This window comes from Triturus cristatus, chromosome 3_2 (genome assembly GCF_964204655.1).
Source record: "Triturus cristatus chromosome 3_2, aTriCri1.1, whole genome shotgun sequence".
Lineage (NCBI taxonomy): Eukaryota > Metazoa > Chordata > Amphibia > Caudata > Salamandridae > Triturus > Triturus cristatus.
Window position 1 is genome coordinate 776,203,102 of NC_140584.1, and position 24,802 is coordinate 776,227,903.

The window sequence follows — 24,802 nt, forward strand, 5'->3', positions numbered from 1 at the left end:
GATTGACTATTAACCACATGCGTCTACTTTCACATTTCATTTGGCAAGCGAACCAGGACAAGGATTCCAAAGTGGCAATCTCACTGGATACCAAAAAGGCATTTGACCACATCGATTGGCTCTTTCGTTTGAGGACACTATAAAGGCAAGACTTCAAAGATCACTTCCTGCTAATTATTAACTTGCTGTATAGCTCCTCGATGGCCACCATTGACAGCAAGGACTTCTTCTCCAATACTTTCTATTTTCAGAGGAAAACACTAGAGATGTCCTCTATCACCCTTTTTTTTCCTCTGGCACTAGAGTCGTTGGCAGAAAAAATTCAAATCCATCCAGGACATAACTGAGATCCTCACAGCAGCTAGGGAAGGTAACCTGCTCTTATATGCCAACAACATCCTATACTCCTGACACGTGTGGACATCTTTTCCAGCCCTCTAGAGTTGATAGAAGCCTTCAACAGCCTTTCAGACTATACAATAGACCGGGACAAGGGTGAGGGCCTGCCTCTTAACAGTCTAACTTCCCTTGACGTCTTTTCTCGGTGCACATCACCTGGCGTATTTGGCATCTCTTTTTTCACCCACTATGGAAAGACCGGAAAGGTACCCATTGAGCTTGATTTACAGATCTGCTCTCTCAGACAAGGCCAAGCACCATTCACTCCTTTGCATGACATCTCAGGTGCGTAAAAAAGCTCATAAACAACTGCGTGTCAATACCTATTTACATGATGATGCCCTGGAACAATAAAGCCACCTGGATCAATGGTAAAATGATCTGCTGTTTTCTATTCACTCTCGCAACCTTCACCTCTCTCTGAAGAAAAAATGGTCCGTTAGGACCGGGAAGGAATACATTGACTCTGATGGACCAAAGTTTGGACATGCATGACAGGGGCCTCTGGGAGGCTAAAATTAAGCTCAGTTGTTTCATTCTTCTGAATGATTGGCATTGGTCACCACAGAAACTACTCACTACACAAAGCCAACCTTGCCCCAATGGCCCCTTGTTGGAGATGCAACCATCAGGTCAGCCATATCTTTCACCTGGCATACTCTTTGCTTCACTACAACATTTCTGGAGCAGATTCCTTGAAATCATGAATTACACCTAGGCCTTGGACCGATGGCTCATGATTTAGTTGCTATTCCTCCATGACACCTTGTACATCCCAGACCTCAACAATCATGTTAAACGCTGGACAGATACAGCTTTGGTGGTGACCATGATGTTGATCTTTCCACAGTGGAAACAACGATCTCCCCCGGCTCACTCTACTGAAGGCTGGCTATATCTGGTGTGGCGTACCATGAGCAGCTCAACTATCACTTGCTCGACAAGTTTGACAAATTCGAAAGCATTTGGTCTCCGTTCTTTTAATTCCACCCTGTTTCACAGCCAGGGGATTGCTGGGTGTGCACTGAGCATGTCCGGCTGGCCGTAGCAATAGAGCCGGCCAACCAGTCATGTGCACTGCAGGGGCAGCTGTAAACCTGCAATTGCAGGATTCAGCCCCACCCCTGCCCTCGCACTGCAGCATTTAAGTAAAATGGCATTGACATGCCATTTACTTATTTGTCTGTGTCTGCTGTGCTCGCATCAGGCAGGGCGACGCTTCTCTGCTCAAACGGGGGAGCCGCCTCTGAGTGATCGTCAGTCAACAGGTGTATGCAGAGGATTCCACAGATATGTGTTGCCTACCTAGAGTTGCTAGAACTTCAAGCTGGAAGAGTATGCCAAAGGGCTGCGCTCACTGACTCACCATTGGTTTGAAGGGAGGGTGCCCGCGGCTGGGTGAAGTAGTCTGCCGCTGTCGCGCCCTGCCAGGCGGCGTTAATGACACTGACAAATGGCACGTTTTCAAAAAGGAAGAAATGTTTTCACTTTAAAAATAGTTAGCCTACCACAGCTTTTCTGTGATATGCACGTTAATGTGCTCTCAGTTTCCCAACCTTCTTTTTTTATGTCGGCTTAATGTGTGCCTCTATTTCGTGGCATGGGCACACCTCCCTCACCCTAGCAATGCTAGGTGCACCAATGAACCTCTCCTGTGACTCTTACTTTTCGCACCGATATTCGTGTTTTGTTTGATTGCCATAATTGACCCAGAGGAGCAGAACACCAACTAAACACACAGGACTGGGTACCTGCAGCAGCTTGACAGCTCAAGGGGAAGGCGCAGAGTGTTTCATTGTTTCTGTTGGAGGCCGTAGATCTTGGGGAGTCATGAATGTGGCTCAGAAAGTGTATTGCGGGTCTGGGCGGACTACATGCTTTGCCCCTGAGCCTTTTTCGTCAGACTCGCACTCAGACACGGCCTGCAGGGGCACAGGGGCGGCTGTGCTGATGACAGCCTCTCAGCCTCATGTCGTTAGGGTGTCTTCTGCCAAGGTGCCGTGAGCCAGGCTGCTGATTTGTGCAGCTCTGGGCTCTCCCTGCCCTTTCTCCCTGAGTCTCATCATCATCAACAAGCTTCATTCGGTTTAAAATCATGAAAGCATAAATACATAAAACAATTGCTAAATATTGTGTTTCAATAACAATTTACCAAATCAATAAATACAGTAAGTACTTCATAACATTTAAAAAGAAGTAAAAAGGTACCTTAAAACCACTGAGCTCACAAAAATAAGACAACTGATGTGCAAAGTTTCAATCATCCAACTTTCCTCAACAATCAGAATTGCAAGTGGATTTTGCAAATATGGCCAGCATGATAGAGATGAGTGCTCACAGACCATAAAGCAAGAACCTAAAACTCCACTTTAAAACCATCATTAGAAAATTACTTCCGCACCAATTTTCTCAATCTGATAGCAGCGGTGATAAAATTATAAGTCATTAAACAAATGCATTCGGATTGCAATAGCTGTAGGTAAAGAAGAGCAGGTCTACACCTTCTGATCTTCAGAGACCTCAGCAATGAGACTGAACATTGTTTCCTAGGTGTGGCATAGTTTACAGGAATAAAAGAAGTGGAGTGTACACTGAACCGAACTCAGTCACAAGGACAGGGCTCCAGGATAGATTGATGATATATTGCCTTAATAGGTCAGAAACCAGAAGATGGGCTATATTGAATCTAAACCTTATTAGATGAAATCTCTGACAGTGTTGAAATGGAAGAAGACTATAAGGCTCAATAAAATCCGAGGTCAGTAATGGGACATAAGCCGACACTCCTCATTCTCTGGTTTCTCTTCGCTGCCTGCATGCAGTTAGAACATCTAACTGTAGCTGGATTGTGGGTGAAGGAGGTAATACTCTGTGGGCTACAGAATAAATCAGGCGTCCCTAACATAACGAATTGTTCTTTTACATACCTTAGCCATGGAATACTATTGGCATTATCTAATCGTAAACAGTCATAACTAATTTCTTGTTTTAGAAAACTGAAGGCCACAGCTTGAGTGGTGCTAGCTTAATGTGATATTTCAAGTTCAATAAGCCTAACTCTGTGTGGCAAAGAACTATAGGTAAACTGTTTGGTACAGACAGGAGCCTTCACAGAAATGCATTTTCATTAGCCTGCAAGGGGGCAGTATCACAATAGCCCCAGACCATATATCGAAGCATAACAACAACGAGCCATGTAAACATTAATCATAACATCCAATGGATTAGAACCCAGCTTCCCAGTAAACCAAAAAAAGCCTCAGTGGTTTGATCAAACTCCCTGAGTTTAACTCTGACACTCACCTTGAAATGAGGAGTGAAGACCACAGGGGCGGCTGCCTGCAGTAATGATGGACAGATCCCAGTCTCAACTGGTGCATGCTCTGCATGTCTGTGGTCCACACGAGCCAGGCCATCTAACCCTGTAGTTGGCATTTGCATTCACATACCAATCGCCTGCACCCAACCATGCCAGGCTGCATTGACTGACTGTGCAGACTGAAGTGATGCCTTGCTCCACCCGAGCACTGTCAATTCTGCTCCTTAGCCAAGCACTTCTGAATTTCCTTTGTGGGCTATTGGTCTATATTTGAATCACAGATATCTTTTTCCAGCTCACCACACAGTGTCACTCAAAGTGTCACTCAAAAGTATGTAAATGTCATAATTATGTGCACTCCAAGCTTGGAAATGTCACTCATAAACAACCTGAAAACCTGACAACTATGGCCATAATCACATAGGAACCTACTAGAACAAGCATTTGCAATACCATATAAGTCTGCTTTTAATGTGACAAAGCATGCAAACACCGACATGCATAAATGATGTTTCCATGCAATATCAGGTTATCGTCAGACCTATTTGCTTTGTTTGGTTGGGCTGGTTTTGATGCCAAATCTTTTTGAGGGAAAATGCACTGAAAACAACTTCAGACTTCGACCTGACCTAGATATTCATTCTTTAACAGTCTTGGTCTGCCAGAGGGATGGGCGACCCCTTTCATTAGCCATGATGGCGACAACACTTTTAAAAGCACCTAAGCAGATGGTGCCTCCCAGAAGTCCTTGAGCACAAAAAAGCCCACATGCAAAAATCCTCCTAATGGCAGGTGGATGACACCAGCAAATGGTACCCGAAGATGGACCCCAAGGCAGAGAGAACACAGGAAATCACGAGAACTGCAGGAGCACTGAACAGGTTTTACAGGAGTGAGGAACACACCCACAGTAAGAAGTGTTGCAATGCATTGAGCAAAAGTAAAAATTGCCTTTTATACAGGTAACACAGGAATTGCATCAGAGGAAGATACCGCTGCCTTGATGGATTTTGAAGGAAGTCTAATGGCAGGAGAAGCTGCCATTTTGGATTGGGACATGTAAATACTCAGGACGATTCTGGGAAGAAGAACTTGGAACAATATGGAGATGCTGACTGCGTTCTTTCAACCAGCTTTCCCAAGGAGAAGATTGGACTCACGGGAGATGGTACTGGCGAGACAGTTGCCATGAGGTAAGTGACCTAGTGGCCTGCCGGCCTCTCCCTCGACAGAGGCCACTTGTCCCCTCTGCTCATGATGAGAGAAGAGATAGCTGCCAGGTGGAATGGCGGCACACCAGTATGGCCCCCTCCCAAGGCCCTAGGCTTTTCGAGAAACTGGTAAAAAAAACATGACGAACTAGGACAGGGGCATGGACCATAGACACATCTTCCCATGAATGCTCAATGGGTGGATAGCCTTTTCAGTGTATTAAAAACTGAAGCTTGTTCATGAAAAGGCTTTAGTCGCATAATTCATGAACCTCATATTCAGGAGTAATATCCACCAAAGCGGTGGGAGTTGAGTAAATAGATGATGAAAGTGATCACTGTGATATGGTTTCAACTGTGAGCAGTGAAATACTGGATTAAACTTCCAGGGCAGAAGCAACTAAACCTTGAAGGCAACAGGTTTGATCATCTTTACTGCTGCTAAACACAGCCCCATCTGCAGCACTTGCTATTTCACCATTTCTTGGGTGGGACTTCCTCCCTCAGGATTCCTTTCTACTGAGGAGGCAGGGCACAGTGTGTTCGACACGCAAAAAGTGTCCTGAAGCCCCTGCGGCATGGGACGAGTGCAGACGGGCCTGTCCATGGCCAACCAGGCTGGGCTGGGCCCTGTCTCTTGACCCTACCACCAGGATCTACTGTACGAACCCTTAGGCTGGAAGTTGTGTATTTCGTCCAAAAGTAAGTGGTATTGCCTTGGTATATTTCTGCTGCCTCACATTGGAAACTTTGATCAGACTACTTTCTTTTGTTCAGTCAGTAACCCCTGCGGCTAACCTTCATTCTTACCTGTAGGCAACTGGGCTACTTGATATGGTAGACAAAAGGAAAGCAGTGAATACTAAACCGACATCATGTCCCAGCCACACTTCTACTACTGACTCTTTCCTGGGCAGAGTAGTAGGCGTCATTTCAAAAGAAATTGATTTGGCTGAGAGATGCTTGTCCTTGGATCTTACTGGAAGAGCAACCGGCTCTACTACGGAGCTCGCCAATGACACCGCTGAGCTGGTAATGGAACCAGCAACTTTGGAGGGGGGCGCTCTAAGCATGACCTTGGGAAAGTCTTCTCCCCGTCACACACTCACACGCACACACCTATGCACGCACGCGTGCACACACACACACACACATATACAGTACAAACAATGTCCAAACCAGTTTAGAAAAATAGCCAACTTACTGCTAGCCATTGGAGGTGATGCATCGGATCCTTGCTGTCAGGGAAGGTGATGCATTGGATCCTTACTGGAAGGGGAGGTGATGCGTCGATCTCTGGACACGTGGCTTCAGTTCTTTACTGTGGTGAGGCGTTGATCAAGAGACAGCGGCCAGATGTGCAGCATCGATGTGACAGAGCCGATGCAGATGCTGCGTCGATTTCACAGTCATAACTTAGGTGCTGCGCTGATTCTCCAGGACAAAGAAGTTGCTGCATTGGAATGGGTGCCACAGATGTCAGTGACACAGTGCTTGGGACTCGGGCTATAGTGACTCTACAGCCGCAAAGCAGGCGCTGCATTAATTTTTCAACCGCACTGCAGGTGGTGTGTCGAGAAAACAGGTGCTGAGAGTCGATGCATGGATTTTCTCACCAGATTACACTTCCAAGGGCCCAGGAACTGAATTTGGCACCACTTGGCAAGTTAGAGCTCTCAGCAGAAGAGCCCAGGCCCTGGTAGGTGGAGTTCTTGATGGCCTGAGACTTCGTAACAGGAGGCAAGCACCACAAGCCTTTGGAGAACCTTGGAAGCAGGTTCATAAAGCAAAGTCCAGTCCTTTCACTCCCAGGACAGAAGCAGCATGCAGCAGGCCAGCACAACAAAGCAAAAGGCAGAGTGTCAGTCTCTCCTAAGGCATCGAGCTCTTCTTCCTGGCAGAATGTCCTCTAGTCCAGAAGTGTTCTGATTTAGGGTGTCAAAGGTCCAATACATATACCCTTTCTGCCTTTGAAGTAAGACAACTTCAAAGGAAAGTCTTTGTAGTGCTCAAAACCCTGCCTTTCCCTGACCTGGCTCCATACACACTACAAGGGGGTGGAGACAGCTTTGTGTGGTGACAGGCACAGCCCTATTCAGGTGTTAGTGACAACTCCTCCCACCACTCTAGTTCATCAGCCTGGTAATGGCCCATCAGAATATGCAACCCACACCTCAGTTCTCTTTGCGTGACTGTCTAAAGTGGATGCACAAGATCCCAGACCTGGATTCTACAGACAGACAGAGGCACAGAATGGTTAAGCAAGAAAATGACTACTTTCTAAAAGTGGCATTTTTGAAAAAACACAATTTAAAAACCAACTTCACCAAAAGATGTATTTTTAAATTGTGAATTCAGAGACCCCAAACTCCAAATCTCTATCTACTTCAAACAGACATCGCACTTAAAAGATATTTCCATGCAATTCCATGTTATCCTATGGGAGAGATATCCCTTGTAATAGTGAAAAACTAAATTAGCAGTATTTCACTATCAGGACATGTAAAACACACCAGTGCATGCCTTGCCTTTTAAATACACTCCACCCTGCCCATTGGACTGCCATGGGCCTACCTTAGGAGTGACTTGCAAGCAGTAAAAGGGAAGTTATGGGCCTGGCAAGTGGGTGCACTTGCCAGGTCGAAATGTCAGTTTAAAACTGCCCTCACAGATACTGCAGTGCAGGTCTGAGACATGTTTACAGGGCTACTCAAGTGGGTGGCACAATCAGTGCTGCAGGCCCATAAATAGCATTTAATTTACAGGCCCTGGGCATACCTTACTAGTAAATCAAATATGCCAATCATGGATAAACCAATCAGCAATACAATTTACATAGGGAGACTTTAACACTGGTCGGCAGTGGTATAGTGCCCAAAATCCTAAAAACAGCAAAATCAAAATGCAGCACACAGTCACAAAATAGGAGGTCAGAAGCAAAAAGACTTGGGAAATCACGGGAAAGATGGCCCTGTTTTACACAAACTCACGACTATTTTTAAGGATTTTATTACTCTTTTGAGGGAGAAGCTAGATAAGCTGGAGACGGAAGTAGGGAAAATCCTATTTGTCAGAATAAGCAAAATGCCGCCACTAAAGAACTTATGCTCCTGACTTCCGTTGCAACTAGGCCTCCATCTGTGACCAGGAGCAATATGATCTTATCTTCTGATCACAAAGTTGGCTGGACTGCCGGTTGCGGCTCCTGGTCACCTATCTCTACTATCGCTGTGGCCATCCTGAACTTTGTGAACCTTCCCTTTGAACTGCCCATGATTCTTGAGCAATAGCCCCCCTGCCTGCTGTCCTTATACTGTAGTTCTGGCAGGTGTCCCCCTACTGCTGAATCCTAGCTTGGAGTCTACAGGACAGCTCCAAAACAAGGTAAGCCACTGGCTAGCTAGCCACTCCAGATTTAACATCCAGGACCACAAGAACAACCTGATGGTAGGCATCAGGCCTTCTACAAAGACTATCCGAGTAGACTGTGTCATAATACATTTCAGGTATCCAGTCATTGCAAGAAGCATCCTGACTGAGTAGCCCCAGACTCGTATTGTGGATTATGACATCAGCATTTTACCCCTTGGTTACTTTTATCGACCCTGACTTCCAACTTATCACACTTCTCAGGCCTTGGGTCCAATGGATAGTAGTATTTTTGGAGGTTGTTGCATTTCATGTACAAATCGATTTGCACCACTTTCCAGTCTCAATTAGTTGGATTGACTCCCTCCGCCCCTCAGGAATGTGAGTCTGTTACCGGACCCTGGGAACTCTACTCATATTGTGAGAAATGGGCTTTTAAATTCCCAGAGTTTTGATGCTCCTTCAAGCACTCCCCCAGCTGGCCACCACCTTAAAGGAACTCTCCAAGGTTCTCTGTAAGCAGAAATTTTTAATGCACTTAAAGGAACCCTGCAAGGTTTTCTGTAAGCAGACATGTTTAATGCCTGCTATCACACCTATTAATGAGTACAAAGGGAAGGTAGCCTTGGAGAAAGGGCTAGAGGCAGAGGTGGCAAATTTAAAGAAATCTTTCTCACTTGGAATGTGGCTGGGCTAAAATATAAGGTCCTAAACCCGACTGGTTGGCTTTTGTTGATACATTTTATTTTGTTGTCAGGCAGGAGACCTGGTCCACCTACTCTATTTCTGGTGAAGGGTTCTCCCATTATTCATGTTCTACTATTACCTCCACTCATGGGAAGGCTAAGGGGGGCCTTTACACCTGGGTCAAGCTTAATCTTAGGATGGAAGTGTCCGCCATAAGCACAGCCAGTTATGCATACCAAGCTCTGTTTATTAAGGATAGTCACAGTTCTTTTAATTTGTTTTTGGTTAATTTTTACAATAATGATTTCTCAAACTTTTACCGTTATTTGTTTGAGGATTTTTTAACTTCATCACAGGCCTGGAAATACTGGGGAATGGCAACTGTAGGAAGCTGGCTCTGCATATACTATACTAAAGTAAGGTATAGTGTGCACAAAGCCCAGGGGATTCCCCAGAGGTATAGCAGAGGCTAAATTAGATAATCACTAACAGCTCTACTTGGGGTTGTGTGGTCGAGCAGTTAAGCTTATCAGGAGGATGAGTTAAGCATTTATTGTATTCACTCAATCAAGGCTGATGTCACGCACTCAGAAACAGAATCCAGATCAATTAGGTAAGTATAAAGACAGGTAAACTTATAGTTTATTTCTAGACCCAAGCAGCACTTGGTACAGGCAGGTAATAAGTACTTTCAAATGCACAACTGTTCAAGGAAATGCAGTAGTTGTTGTAATTGTAACAGTTACAGATTGATATAACTTTTCAGAATACTTGGCATTATACAGTAAATACTTTTTGATTACTTTCGGATTATGTTGCAATAGTGATCACTATTCCCCATTCATTAGCAGTTCTACATGGAATACTTTCTAGATCCAAAATCTCATACTACGAGTCCCTGTGGGAGGAAAAATGGTTATCGAACTTGGAGGTAAGTATTGGACTTACGAGGTTGAGGTTTCAGGGTGAGGACCAAGGTTCCTCAAGGTCCAAGTGGATACTCTAGTTCACCCTCAGCGGTACTGGGGCAGCCAGCAGAGTGCAGGGGCCCAACGTTAACCACTGGACTAAAAAGGGACCTTTGGTTGGGGTCTGCGGACAAGTAGGCTACTTGAGCAATAGCTCCGAAGGTTGCGGTCGGCACTGCAGTGGTCATTGACTGACACAAGAACTGCACCGCCACACAAAAAAAAAGGCGCCCACGTACAGGAGGTAAAGCGGACATAACAGTGCCTGGGGTTCTCAGTGGAGACAGTTGGTTTCAGAAAGTTGCAGGATTGGTGGGAAAACTTCTTGGAGGTGACCAATGACTGGGAAGGTGCCAGGGAAGATGCTTGGATACTGTCGGTTGGGCCACTAAAGGCCGGGAAGGCGTCAAGGACTGAGGTGTCCTAAGCATCAGTTTCCTTAGGCTGCGGTCAGTGTCAGTCAGACAGAGGTGATCGGACTTCCTGGACCACTTCGGTCAAGGGCGTAGTTGTCTTACCGCCTACGGTCGCGGTTTGAGGGACCCTTCAAGTAGAGGCTGCAGATTAAGTTTCGAAGCTTGTGGGAGGTCAGGGGTCACTAGATCCTAACTTAGGATCGCTAGGGGGACCTCTTTGGAGTATGGGGCAACTCAACCTTGCACCGGGGCGACCGGTTACAGGGTGGTGCAGAATCGCAGAGTCTGGTTTGAGCAAATCCGGTGCTCACGGGAGGAAGAGCCTGTTAGTTGAGCGCAGGGCAGGATCTTTGGGCTCTGCTGCTGCGGGACATGCCGGTTTCTTCACTGTAGGCAAGTTGTGGTTGGGACAGGCCGGTAGGGCTGAGGCCAAGCCAGTTGGTTTCCTCAGTTTCTTCCTGGGTCAGCACAGCTCTTCAGTCCTTCTTCTTTTTTCCTTGAATTTGAGGAGGCAAGGTTTGGGGTCACCCCTGAATACTAAATTTAGGGGTGTTAAAACTTAAAAGGGGTGTGTAGGATGGGACCAATGGGTCCCTTCCTTGAGGTGGGTACACCCCCTATTAAGCCATCCTCCAGTGGAAGGGGGCATAAACCTCTTCCTAATTGGCTGAGTTCCCTCATCTTCAAGATGAAGGGGACTGAGATGTGTGCTTCACCATGCTTCCCTCACCTGAGGGATGGGATTGGCAACAGTGGGCACACTATTCTTACTAACTTGGATTTCCCGCCGATTCTCCCACCCAAGTGAGGGTCAGAACCAGTGGGAGCCAGTTGCTGGGGGCAGCAAAAGGCAGGGACAGCGTCCAAAGGTGGCAGGCCTTTGAAGATTCCCCTTTGTGGGTGCAGCACATCCTGGGGGATGAGCCATGACACTTCTATCCAGGATGGGCTTTGCTTCTGGGCCCAGAGAGTGGAGACCCTTTACCCAGAGGTCCAGAAACCTGCCTGGTGGTGGCAATGGTGGGCAGCCATTCACGAACCACACCAGGGCTGGTTGGTTTTCAGGGGACATCTCTAAGATACCCTCTGAGTGCATTTTACATTAAATCCCACACTGGCATCAGTGTGGGCTTAATGTATTGAAAAGTTTGCTACCAAACTTCCCATTTTTTATAAAAGCCATTATGGAGCTGTGGGGTTCGTAGTGACCAACTCCCAGATCATATACTCTTTATGGCTTTACAACACCTTAATGTCTATGAATGAGCTTACACACTTTAGGGGTACAGGGCTCATGCCTCTATACCCTCACCTTAGGACTAGCACACCTTACTAGAGGGAGAACTCACCTAGGCCTTAGGCAGTTGTTTGTAGACAGGGCACGCAGGGGTGTGTGCCATATCGACTCTTCACTTTTCTCTGCACCAAAACACGCAGCCTGCTGTGGCAGAGTGAGTATGTTAAGGTGGAGGGCCTCTAAGGGTGATACAATAGGTGCTGTAGCCCTAAGTGGCCTTTCTTGGTCAAAGTGCCATTGGTACCCATGGTACCTTTTACGAGGGTTTGCCTATGGCCAGGGATGTGCCAATTGTGGATATAAAGGTACAATTTATGGAAAAAACACAGGCCCAGGGAACCTGATTGGCAGGAACCCAGGGCACATCAAGTCGGGTTGCATCAGATGTCAGGCAAAAGCAAGGGGTAATCATGCAAAAAGAGGGCACTTTCCTACAGCAACACAATCAAGCCACAATTTGTATTGTGTGGGAACTTCAATGCGATGATTGGCGATGAGCCAACAGAGATAGGTTGATTGAGTTCAGCTGCAAAAAGCATATCCCGGGATGCCAGGGGATCAGAGTTGAGAAAACAGGTCGGTCTGTTAGAACTGGTAGATGTTATAAACTAATTTCATGGTATAGGGTCAAGCAAACTAACTTACAGGGAAGGGGGATGTCCCTAAGTCGTAGATCATATATTCGCCTCCAAGAGCCTACTGCAGTGGTGTTTTAATGGAGTAGTTTTAGAAACCCAGTGGAGAGACCACAATGCTCTTTTGATTGAGGGTGTCCTCCCTCTGTGCAGGGATAAAACACAGTTAGTACAGGATGGAATAAATCACCACACAAGAGACAGACGTATACTAGTCTGACTCCCCAAGGATCCTAATGCCACATTGGGTTTCCTTCTTAAAAACAACTTGCTGGCATTTTTTTGATGCCTTAGGTGAGGATTCAGAAGAAGTTCTATTGGCCTGTTATTTATCCCTGTGCACCTGCATGAAAAGACATCTTCTGAAACCAGTTAAACCATCTTCTGGAGCATCCACGCTGATTCAATGCAAGCGCTCAGCGGCTAATCGCCGTCTGAGGAAAGCACTGACAGGGACCCCCAGAGACGTTGGGGAGGTCTGGCAGGTTAGCCTGGATTACAAGTGCGGCTTTGAGGAGAGAAAACATTTCCTGAATAAACAAGATTGGGAAATGCTTGAACTTGCAGTTGCTCAGAACAACAGTAACAAGTTCCGACAGTGGAACCTGCCACCTCCCCAGCGCCTTGAGACCCTTACGGGTGAGTAGTCGCACTTAACAAGCACCTGATTGATTTGATGCCCCACCTAACCATCTCCTAATATGTAACATTTTGGGCCAGAAGTGGGCGAAGCACTTTACCCCTATTATTTTTCTGATGACAAGGTGTGCACTGATAGGTTACGAGAAAATTTAGCTCACACCGCCCCCTTTCAGGTCTCCCTTCAGGAAGTAGAGGATGCAATCATACTTAGCTCCAGTGGGAAAGCCTTGGGACCTGATGGGAGCTCCATGGACTTACCTAAATGTAACTTAGAACTGTGGAGTCCACTGCTCACTAATGTATTCCACAATTCTCTATGTTAATTGGCCCTAGAGTCCTGGACCCTCTCTATCATAGTTCCAATATTTAAAAAAGGAGATAAAGGGTCCCTCAAATACTACAGGCCTATCCCTCATTGATAGTTCTATAAAGGTATTGGAGAGGGTCATTTTCAATCGTCCGAAGACCTGGGCCAATGATAATAATATTCTGCCCCCCTGCCAGTGGAGCAGTGCCTGAACTTGCACCTGATTATGAGCAAGTATACCATTACCAGGCGCTGCCCATTGTACCTGGCCTTCATGGACCTGTCTTCCGCATTTGATTGCAAAAATAGTTGCAAATTGCGGTTGATTTTAGTCAAGCTTGGGGTGGATGTCCCCCTAGTTAATTTCCTATACTCTCTGCACAAAAACCTTGGGGCAGAGGTACGCTACGGCTGGTCAGGGGAACTATCTGATGTCTTCCCTGCAGCTAGCGGGGAATGCCAGGGGTGCGTTTTGAATCACCTGCTTTTTATCATTTACATTAACGATCTTAGCACCCATTTGTCCAGCTCTACTAAGAATGTACCTAATATTGCTAACTCCCTCATTCCGGTACTATTATATGCCGACGGCACCGTCTTAATGGCAAGGACACCCCATGCCCTATGCACACTGGTTGATTCCTTTGTAGCCTTTGGAAATGATGATTAATTTTGGGAAATCACACACAATGGCCCATGGGCTTGGTAGGAAATCTCTGCCAACCCTGAAGCTCCAAGAGAAACATTTGAGTTTGGTACAGAACTTTTGTTACTTGGGCGTTACATTTGAGGCTGGCAACTCTTGGCAACCTCAAGTGAACGCAGTACGTCTGAAGCATGGGAGGGTGACAGGAACTATGTTCAATTTAGTCCAGAAGGACGGAAGGTGTACTATCCCTCCATACTAACTCACGGTATGGGGTATCATAATGCCTCCCGCATGCAGGTAGAGGAAAATTGAATCTCTAGGCGGCTATTGAATCTCCCCCCAGCTCCAATTTCGTTATGCATTCTGAACTTGATCTACAATATGTCACAGATACAATCAAGCTTGTCCCACTTTTCCTCTGGATGAGCATGGCAACAAATAATAAAGAAAGTTTCAACAGAGATGTTATTTCCAATTGTCTCAGTCAGGATGAAGGCCCTTTCATCCCCTGGCTGAGATACATCAGTAAGTCCTTTGCTGACATTGGTCTTCCCAAAATGGTTTCCACCCAAGACACTATTATTAAGTCTGACAAAAGGCTAGTCAAGTCCCGAAATGCTGAGTTTACCTTGAGGATGGTTTGAGAAAGCAGTCCATTTGTAATTATTTTATTATATCATCAACTTGAGACCTAGCCCTTTACCTTACTCTGAAGCTTACACGTTGGGAGAGGTCTCTTTCATTTAGATTTAGGTAAGGCACGGTGTGGCACCTTTTGTGCTTCTCCAAAGGAGGGAATGCATGGGATAGTAATTTGCCTCCTTGCCCTTGTGATGGGATGGCAGTGCAAACCCTGCTGCACTTTACATTTTTTTGCAAATGTTATTGTAAATAGTTTTGACATTGTCTTGAGCACATCATGAAATCACTGGCCTTTCAGAAATGCAGTGTTGTGTAGTCCCTAGGAGCTCCCCAGGACCTGCGCATTTTGGATGACCTAAACTGAGGGCTTGGTGTCCAAACTGACTCTTGACACCCCCACTGGATATGTGGTGTAGGCAGTTTCAGGCAACCACTGAACATGACAACTCTGATTCTTCAGGGATTGTGGAAAACAGTACACTACTTTTCGTTCAGTCATTCGTGCTTGCTTATTGTCAGGAAATATACAGGATAGCGATTAGGACGTTTTCAATAAGTTTTGTGTGAAACATATGTGCTGCGACAATCAAGAGACAGAAGCATAGGAAAGAGATTGCTAGTACCAATATAGTAAATAGTTGATACATTTCTATCATAGTGCTAATAAGATGAACATAAGCAGTTCAGATAAAAACAGTAGCACTTGCATTTTCCTAAAATGTGCACCCTTGACTAAATGTACCTAGCCTAGATCTTTATATGTAGCATGTATATGTGCATGTAGGTATGTAGCCAAGAAACCCATAGGGAAGCTCCAACCCCTCACCTGATGGTAGAGAACGAAGGACCCCATCTCAGCTTGGAAGGAATTCTCCTCTAATTTGTAGGGGGGAGTGAGGGTCTTTTATGCCAAAGTGGTCACTCCATGGTTTTTTCTAAAAGCGATATGTTTTGAAAAAACTAATAAATGTTTTGAAAACAATCACGATGCTTGTCCAAACAAATGTGATCATGCACAGCTGGCTATTGGCCAAGGATAAAAAAAGTGCTGACCTTTGTACAGAATAATTCTGCTGTGCCTGGGGACATATTTATGTATGTCAGGTACGGGGGTTATGATAGAATACTAAGAGCCTGGTGTCGAAGAGACAGGAGCAAACTACTAGGTAAAAGTTCACCTGTTTCGAATCGTTATTTTCGTGTGGATGGGACAAATGTATGAAAATAGGGGTATACATGACAGGACCAGCCTAAAGGACAAGACAGCAGGAAGGCTCTAATGCACCTTCAGATGTTATGTAATCACCACACCTGTTTTAGTGTTTGTTGCTTTCTTAAAATCTCAATTCGTAGCAGGAAAAAAATGGTAGGGTAACAAACGAAAAGGCAGCTCACAATCCTATAAATGCACTTTATCAATAGTATAGTTTGCACTAAGTTATGAGCATTACTGATCTTGTTGATGTTTTTAAGTAATTGGTGGAGTGGATGGATGGATAAGTCAAAGGGTGGGCGGTGGATAGACTATAAGAGAAAAGATGAGTGAAAGGATGGATGGATCAGTAAACGGGGTAAATGGATGGATGGATGCATGATGGATTAATGGTTGGGTGGAAGGGTCGATACATGAGTGAAAGGGTGGATGGATAAGTGAAAGAGAGGATGGATGGATCAATGGATGGCTTTGATGGATGGGTTTGACTGATAGGTTTGGAGATGAATGGATAGGTTTTGGATATGGATGGACAAACAAAATGGTGAAATATTGAGTGATGGTTGAAAGAATGAATGGAAGACAGAATGTAAAGGTGAAAGGGAGGATATAAGCGGGTGGATGGAAAGCAGAAAAGATCAATTGATAGATGCTTGGGTGCAAGAGGCAAGAAATCTCTTCTAGGGGGGGATCGCAATGACTTACTTTCCTTGCTTGGTGCCATAAGATCTTTGGTCCACAATAGGGGGTATTTTAATTTTCTGGTTACTCCCTTGCTTCCATGAGACCACAGGGTCTGCTTCTGTCAGTTTTTGCAGACTGTCTTATGTTCTTCTTTTAAGAAGAGCTTAACTCTCCAAGAACATCCCTTTGTATTGTTTCTGATCCTGTGTTTTTTCTCCATTATGTTCCGAATTTTATATGAGCGAAGATGCTCCTTGCTCATAGAGCAAGCTGGCCTGACAGTTAAAACAAAATCAACAATCTGAAAAAAGAAATTAAAAAAATGGTGTAGATTGGAAAGATGTCTCCTTTAAAATTGAGCCTTTGTGCTGTTTCACTCCTTGCATCATAACTTTACTAAAAAAAGCAGTATCTAAAAAAATAAAGTATTCTTGCCACTTAAATGCAGATTTTACGGTCTTCCCTGCCTCTTATGTTTTGTTTGGTTGGTTTCTTCTTCTCATTGTGTGATTGGAGAAATGGTAGGAGTGTGCAGTGAGGTGAGCAGGGCATATGTGAAGCAAAGCAAGAAGGAAAGCCTTAGAAAGCAACAGAATTTTAAGAAAGGCTTCCTCGCTGTCCACTTTAAAAAAAGAAAGAAAAGCAATATACAGGCCCAGTGATACCTAATAATTACTGACCTGTTTTGGACTTCCATTCCTTGCTAAGGTAATTGAAAACTGGATTGCTTCATGATCTCACAACATATTGTTAAAAACGATCTACTAGATTACTTGAATCGAACTTCAGATGGTGGATGATGCCTGTACACAAGGTTGCCATGTTTCTTAGGGCATTTAGATAGAATATCAAATTAAAAATATTGTTGTATATAAATATCCTGTTTTAAATATTGTCTTTTCACAATATCATGGTATGTAATTTCGAGGTCAAGAATATCGAATTTAGGTGCTGTATTAAATATCGATGTTAAAAATATCGATGTAGAAATGTTGTTGTTAAAAATGCAATTTTTTAAATATAATATACTTAATTATTTTTTTGTATAGATATTTATTTTTTATTCTTTTATAAATATTGTAATACTTTTTTGGGGGGTCTATACATTTTTTTTAGGAGTGAGATGTTGGATTTGTAGGGGATAAGGGTGGGTTTTTAAAACGTGTATATTATTCTTATTTTATTTTTGGGTGGGAGTGTTGTAGAACATTTTAGGATACAAAAGAGAAATTATTATTTTATAAACAATGTGTATTTTTATTTTATTGGGGGTTATAGGGTATAATGTTTGTGAAACAATGTTTTTAAAGTAATGGGGCATGTTTGTTATTTATAAATTAATTAAAAAATTTAAATTAAGAACACATATTTGTTTATTTGTATTTTATTTTCAAACATTATTATTGTAATATTTTTGAAAATTGGTTAATTGTATTTTTTAAATGTAATTTGTATTTAGGTTGTGTTGTCGATTTTATTTTTAAAGAAGATTTTGGGATTATTTAAAAGGAACATTTTGTAGAAAATTGTTACATTTGAAATTTTGGGAATTTTTGTTGTAAAAAGAATTTGTTTAATGTTTTTAATTATGGATTTTTATTAATGTAAAAGGAAAGAAAAGTTTTTTCCTTTTGTATTTTATTAGAAATATTTATGGTATTAAAATTGTTTACCTATGTAATGTTATTTTAGTTTGAAATTTGAATTTTTGAATTAATAAATATATATTTTTTATTTTAAATAAATTAAGCAGAATGTAACTTAAAAAAATTGTTATAAAAATGACAACATTTGATAGAATTATTCTTTAAAAAGTTTGCAATAAAACGGAATATTTTTTTGAGAAAATATAAAAAATGTTTACAACATTTTTGGGTAATAAAATATTTTTGTTTTGTTAAATTTATATTTTTATGTTAAAACATTTTTTCCTGTAATTGTTAAAAATTATATATGTGTAATGTTTATCATTTTTTTAATTGGTATATATGTTGTCATTATTATTTGGTTTGTTTTAATATATTAGTGTGTTGGTGTTCAGCTCCTTCCCTGAGTTAATGTAGTTTGGAGTGGGAATAGTAAATTATGTATGTTTATTGTCCAGCACCTTCCCTTGGTTAATGTAGTTTGGAGTCGCAATAGTAAATTATACATGTTTAGTGTCCAGCACCTTTCCTGAGTTAATGTTGTTTGGAGTGGGAATAGTAAATTATATATGTTTAGTGTCCAGCACCTTCCCTGAGTTAATGTAGTTTGGAGTGGGAACAGCAAATTATATATGTTTAATGTGCTACACCTTCCCTGAGTTACTGTAGCTTCGAATGAGAATAGTAAATTATATGGGACTGATTACGATGTAGGGCGGATCGCCACCGCCTTCATGGCGGTGGCAATCTGCCCTACATTTCCCTCCACCGCCAACTATTTCCCCCGCCATATTAGTATGGCGGGGGGGACCCCGGCGGATGGAAAGACCGTCCGGCAGTTTTCCGCTGGTCGACCAATCAACCGGGCTGAAAAGGGGCTAGATATGGTGGCGGTGTCTGCTAGACACCACCATCCATATTAGCATGGGTGCAGGAAGCAGCCTTTCCGTGGTGGCATTGTTTTGCTGTTGGGGGCCCGTTGTGGGCCCCCAGGAAACTGGGGGTGGTGGGGGGTACACATGGGGGGTACCTGTGGTACCCCCTACATTGTCAAGGACAAGGTGGCAGGCACCACGCAGTGCATTCCCAGTGCCACTGCTGCGGTGGCATCCTAATTGCAGGTACGGGACCGCCACACCACTGGCGGCCGGTCCCAGCACAGCTAGGGTGGCGGGCGGATGAAAGTCCACCCGCCATCCTTATCGGCCCCTATATGTTTAGTGTCCAGCACCTTCCCTGAGTTAATGTACTTTGGAGTGGAATACTATTATAAATATTTAATGTCCAGCACAGTCTCTGAGTTAATGTAGTTTGGAGTGGAAATATTAAATATATATGTGCAGGGATCCCCAGAGGGGCACCATAAGTGCCCCCAGGCCGCCATAGGGCAGCCTCGCACCCATGGGGGCCCTAATGGGGGCCCTCAAAGACAGTTTCCTACTGCCTTTTCATGACGGAAAAACTGACACGCAAAGGCAGTGAAATACTGCCATCGCACTCCCTCGGTCGCAAAGAGGCGGCCGGGGAAGTACTGAGGGATTTCCGGACAGCAGACGGGCTCTCTGAGCCTGTTGACTGCAATTCGGAAATCTGTGTCAGATTCCTCTCCGACCGAGCCCATCAGAATGGCTCGGTCAGAAAGGAATCCGACCGACACAATCCGAATCGGTCGGAAGGGCTCCGACTGAAATCAGAATCGGCCCCATGATGTAGGTTTTAATGGTTATCGTATATGTTTATTAATATAATAACTAAAAACAGGTTTTGTATTTTAGTGAATTATATTTAATGTAATTATGATATATGAAAATTAAAATAGAAATTAAGTAAAAAAAAATATTTATATTTAATTTTTCAATGTATCTTTATTGAAATAATGAAGAAAATAATTTTAGTAGACTTTTTTTGTACAATATTTTGTATGCTTTTTTATATAAAGCAAGACAAGAATATTTTTTTTCCTTTTTGTAATGTAACATATTGTGTAATTATTTTAACATAAATAACATTTTAAAACATAGTTAACATTTAACATTTTTATTTTATATCATGCAAAAGTTTGGAAACACATTTTTTTCAAATGTCAAAATATCAATTGGGTTGTTTGCATACATATATTCATTTAATATATATTTTGTTAAAGTTATACAACTGTTCATATTTTTAAAATATATCTTAAAAAATTATATAAAGTGTATATTATTCTTTAATATTTTTTTTAAACATGTTTGTGTTATATTTTTCTTTTGTTTCTTTTAATATGTTTGATATTAAATAATATTATCTAATAAACATTACATAGTTAGCAAGACATGGTGTAAAAGTACATTTTTTTCAACATGTTATACGTTTTTTTATGAACAGTAAATAATAATTTCATATGACAAAAAAATGACATTTTTTAATGTCTGGTAAAAATATTGTGTTTGTTGTAATATTTATTACTATATATTGTAATTTTTTAACATATGATAAAAATATTTTCATAATTTGGTACATTTATATATATTTTATAAAAAAAATGTATTTCTGATTTTTATTTCACATTGCGTTCAATGGGAAATAGTCAGTTTTTTTATTTCAATTAGGCGGGCATTTTTGTTTGCCGTAACTCGTATTTTTTAATCTATCAGTGTTGTTTTTGGGTCATTTATGAAGGGAGAAGCTCACGTTCAGAAGCTGTGTCGCATCAGTTAATGTAAGTTTATTTCAATTACGTTTTTAAGGTAATTTAAAAGGAGGGTGAGGGTAGTTGAGTACTTTTTAGGGTTTGCACGTTGTGTTTTTGCTTGTTGTTGTGTGTTTTACTGGGTAGATTGTTTTATTTGAATTGCGGTTAGTGCGTTGTAAGTTTAGTGTTAGGGTTTGTTTTAGAGTGTTATTTATATGTTGAATAGTACGTGTTAAGTAGTTGTAAGTGTGTTTTGTTTGTTTTATACTGTTATTATTGTATGTTTGTGCGGGAGGGATTTGTGTTCTTTTTTTTTTTCATGTACTGTTTGTTCCAAACTTGGCGCTGGAAAAAAGTTTTGTTTTATTTCATTTTTTAAGGAAATGTGTATTAGTTTCAAGTAAACTAATAATTATTTTACATTTCCTTTCTTTTTTGGGTTTTCATAGAGTGTTTCTTTTTTTAAATACATTTTTTGGGTTTTTTAATGAGGGATCCTGGGGGTGGCAATCGCAGATTGTCCACCCCCGGGTAGCTTCGGGCAATGGTATGCCCCGGACAATTGGCGCGCTTGCTAATTGGGTGACACAGCAGTGCGAGCGCGAAGGTTCGAGTTAACCGTCGCGCAACGTTTCCTCGAGGTCGTGATGTAGGGGGGTTGTGAATTTGGCGGTTTTTCACACACGATTAAATTTACTTTGGGAGCGAAGAAGTTATGGACGCCGCCGCTTCTGTCCGCGAAGTGCTGCGCGTTCTCTGTGAAGCCGGGAGGGAAGACCTCATAATGCCCGGGATATTAGAGCAGGCTTGGGTAGGCTTTAAACGTAAGGAGCGCAGGGCTGCGGGCGGAGTAGCATCGGCAGTGGCGGCTTGTGTGTCGAGTGAAGGCTCCCCAGTGCCTTCACTCGGTGTGATTAGTCTGCGGGAGGGTGCCTCACCTGCGTGTGGTGCGTGTCTGCCCCGGGCTCCTGTATGGTCATCAGCTCCTGCACCATTAAAAAGAGGGAGGGGCAGGCCGCGCACCCGTGCAGCGAATATTATGCCCAAAGTTCAAGGGACTGAGACTAATGAGGAGATGGCTTTTCCCCAAGTAACGCGGGGAGTTGTGAGTAAACTAAATACGCCACCTAGTGATTTTCCGACACGAATGCATGACATTCCAGGGGAAAAACAAGCATTTATAAGGAACAAGCATGATATTTGTATTTTTAACAAAAAACATTTCAAGGACTCCAGTTTGTCTTCACAGTCCTCAAAGGAGAGGTGTTTGTCACCTATTATTTCCAGTGCAGGGGGTGACATTATGACACATCCAAAAAAGGCAACTTGTGTGTTAGACACTCGGATTTCTTTGTTAGGACAGAATGAACACGAGGGGCTGGTCGCATCGAAGCCGGCTGATACAGCAGTTGGTGGGGATTGTTTTAGCAAACCTGCATGCAAGGCAGTGGGGGGTCAGGCGCCTGAAGTATTTGAAAGAAGGGCAGAGGGGCAGTGGGTCTGGATGCCAAAAGAAATTACAAATAAGGCCAGATTGCCCCAGCTGGAAGAAGGCAGAGCACATGTCGCTGCAAGCTAAAGCGGCTTGCAGCCCTCCGTGGGCGAGACACTGCCATGCACAAAAAAGGGCAGTGGGGTCATATCGTCCAGGCTTTTGGCGTCCTGCAATGTACGAAATACAGAGGATGGGGATTTTCGGGCGAAATTCCCAATGCCGTTGGATACCAAGAGAGCGTCTCGTTTTGCGCGAACCATTAACTGGAATGTGTATGATGGGGGTATTGGGGATGGGGAGCTTCCTGGTGGTAGTAGCGGGGGTGGTAGAGTAGGTGAGACTGGGGTGTTAGGTCATATGTCAGTTGAGGAAGATAATGCCTCTTTGGAAGAAGGGGAACTTGAAGATGAGGACGCCCAAGTACAAAATTTTCCCATTCTTTTTCGGGACAAGGGGGGGTCTACTAAAGATATCTCCAGAAATTATTTTTCACAGGAAATTTCCAGTGAAGGTGCTCCGGAAGCGATCAATACCAGGAATAGCACTAAGGGAAGGAAGAGGAGAATTTTGTCCGAAGAAAGCACGGCCATGAAAACAGGTGAGGTGCATTTTACTTCTCGTCAAAAACGCTTATGTGTTGATAAGGGAGTAGGCACAGACTGCGGTGATTCCAAGGTCACATTGAAAGAGGAAGCTAGTCAGGCAGTTACAGACGCTGTAGTTTCAGTTGGCAAGCATGTTGGGGCGGTAAGTCCAGATAAGGGTGCAAAAGCTGAAGGGGATACCTCACAGTCATCAGGTTTGAAACGATTACCTTATATGGGTTTATCAATGCCATTAGGTGCTCACCTGTCTAAAGTTACGAAAGAGAAAATATGGAGGGGGGATTTTGTGGACGTTTTCAAACTCCTTCATAGGGAGATTCAGGCAAAGGAAGGTTCCAAGGAAGAGGCATGGGAGTTGGCAAGGAGACCTCGGGTACCAACTAATATAGATAATTGGACCTCATCTTTTCTCATTTTCGCGAGTGTTTACTGCGAAAGGTTTCCCGACAGGTCAGTGGCAATTTTAAAATATGTGGATACCATCAGGAAAGCGGCTATTGAGTTTGGTCGGTATGCCTGGTTGCATTATGATGAGGAGTTTCGGGCGCAATTAGTCCTCATCCCAGATAAACCATGGGGCGAAGTAGATAGTGAACTCTGGGTGCAATGGATGTACCCGCAAAAGCCCCCTCCATCCATGCATACTGCGAGTGGCCTAGCAGTGCCCAGTCGGCCCTTTCAGAATAAGCCCACCCCGGGGGGGGGGGGGGGGGGGGGGTAGTTGGGGCAGACAACAAACTTCCATGTCTGGCGCATGCTGGAACTTTAATAAGGGATTTTGTGCTAAAAACCCCTGTAAATACAAGCATGAGTGTCAACGATGTGGAGGGAAGCATGCCGTCACACAGTTTTTTGGGGAGCAATTACATTGGGGGGGCGGTTTGCCAGTCCAAGGAAGGGGAGGCGTTTTTCAATCAGGTAACAAGGGCTTCTACGCCAATTAATATTGACAGATTGAGCACATATTTGAAATACTATCCTGATGCACAGGAGGCTTCACTGCTTGAATGGGGTTTCAGGGAAGGGTTCAAATTAGGATATCAAGGGCCCAGATCTCGTCGTTTTGCACAAAATTTAAAGTCTGCAGAGGATTTCCCACACATTGTAAGGAACAAGTTGTTGACCGAGGTGAAAGAAGGCAGAATGGCAGGCCCTTTTGACACATGAAAGACAATGTGAAACCCTGGGGTCTATAGAATGTTTGGAAAGTGTAAAAAAACTACTACATCAATATTGGATCAAATGATACCAAATCTGAAAGTGAAACAACACCTAAAGAAATAAATGGGCATATCCCTTTAAAGGACGAAATCCCTCACTCACCAAAGGTGACATGCTTCATCATTTGGGATTCTCCATCCCAGAGGAAACCCCTAGTTCCTCTGGGGGCTACAACTCCCTCACTGTGAGGGAGGAGCTCAGGGATGTTTTGATAGTAAAGATGTTTGGATATACTAAATCCACAAATGTAAAGCTGATGGTATGAGTGAGAGCGCAGCGCAAAATACATTTTTTATGTTTTTTATTATAAGTGTAAGTGAAATTAAAACTAGCTCAAGAGCGTGAAACACAACTTTATTCGTAATACGTGCTTGGCTAGAGTTAAAATAATAGTGCACCAGCAGTCAACGGATTTTTAGACCGTGGTGATGGTAAAATTCGTCAACATGTTTCAGCCATAGAGCCTCTAAGAAGGCACGGCTTTCATCAGGACTAGAATAAGCTACTGCGTGCAAATGAACCCAAGTAAAGGATACTCTAGGTACACGTTCTTACAATACGTGCATCAATGGTGAAGACAACCTGAAAAAACCCAAAAACAACATAAAGATAAGTGGTGTTTCAAATAGTCAGTCTTGAATAGAAGACAGATAGATAAAGAGTACAACTTACCCGTGAATACTGGGTAAGTCACCACACCTCTCACTGGCAACCGCTCAGGAAAAG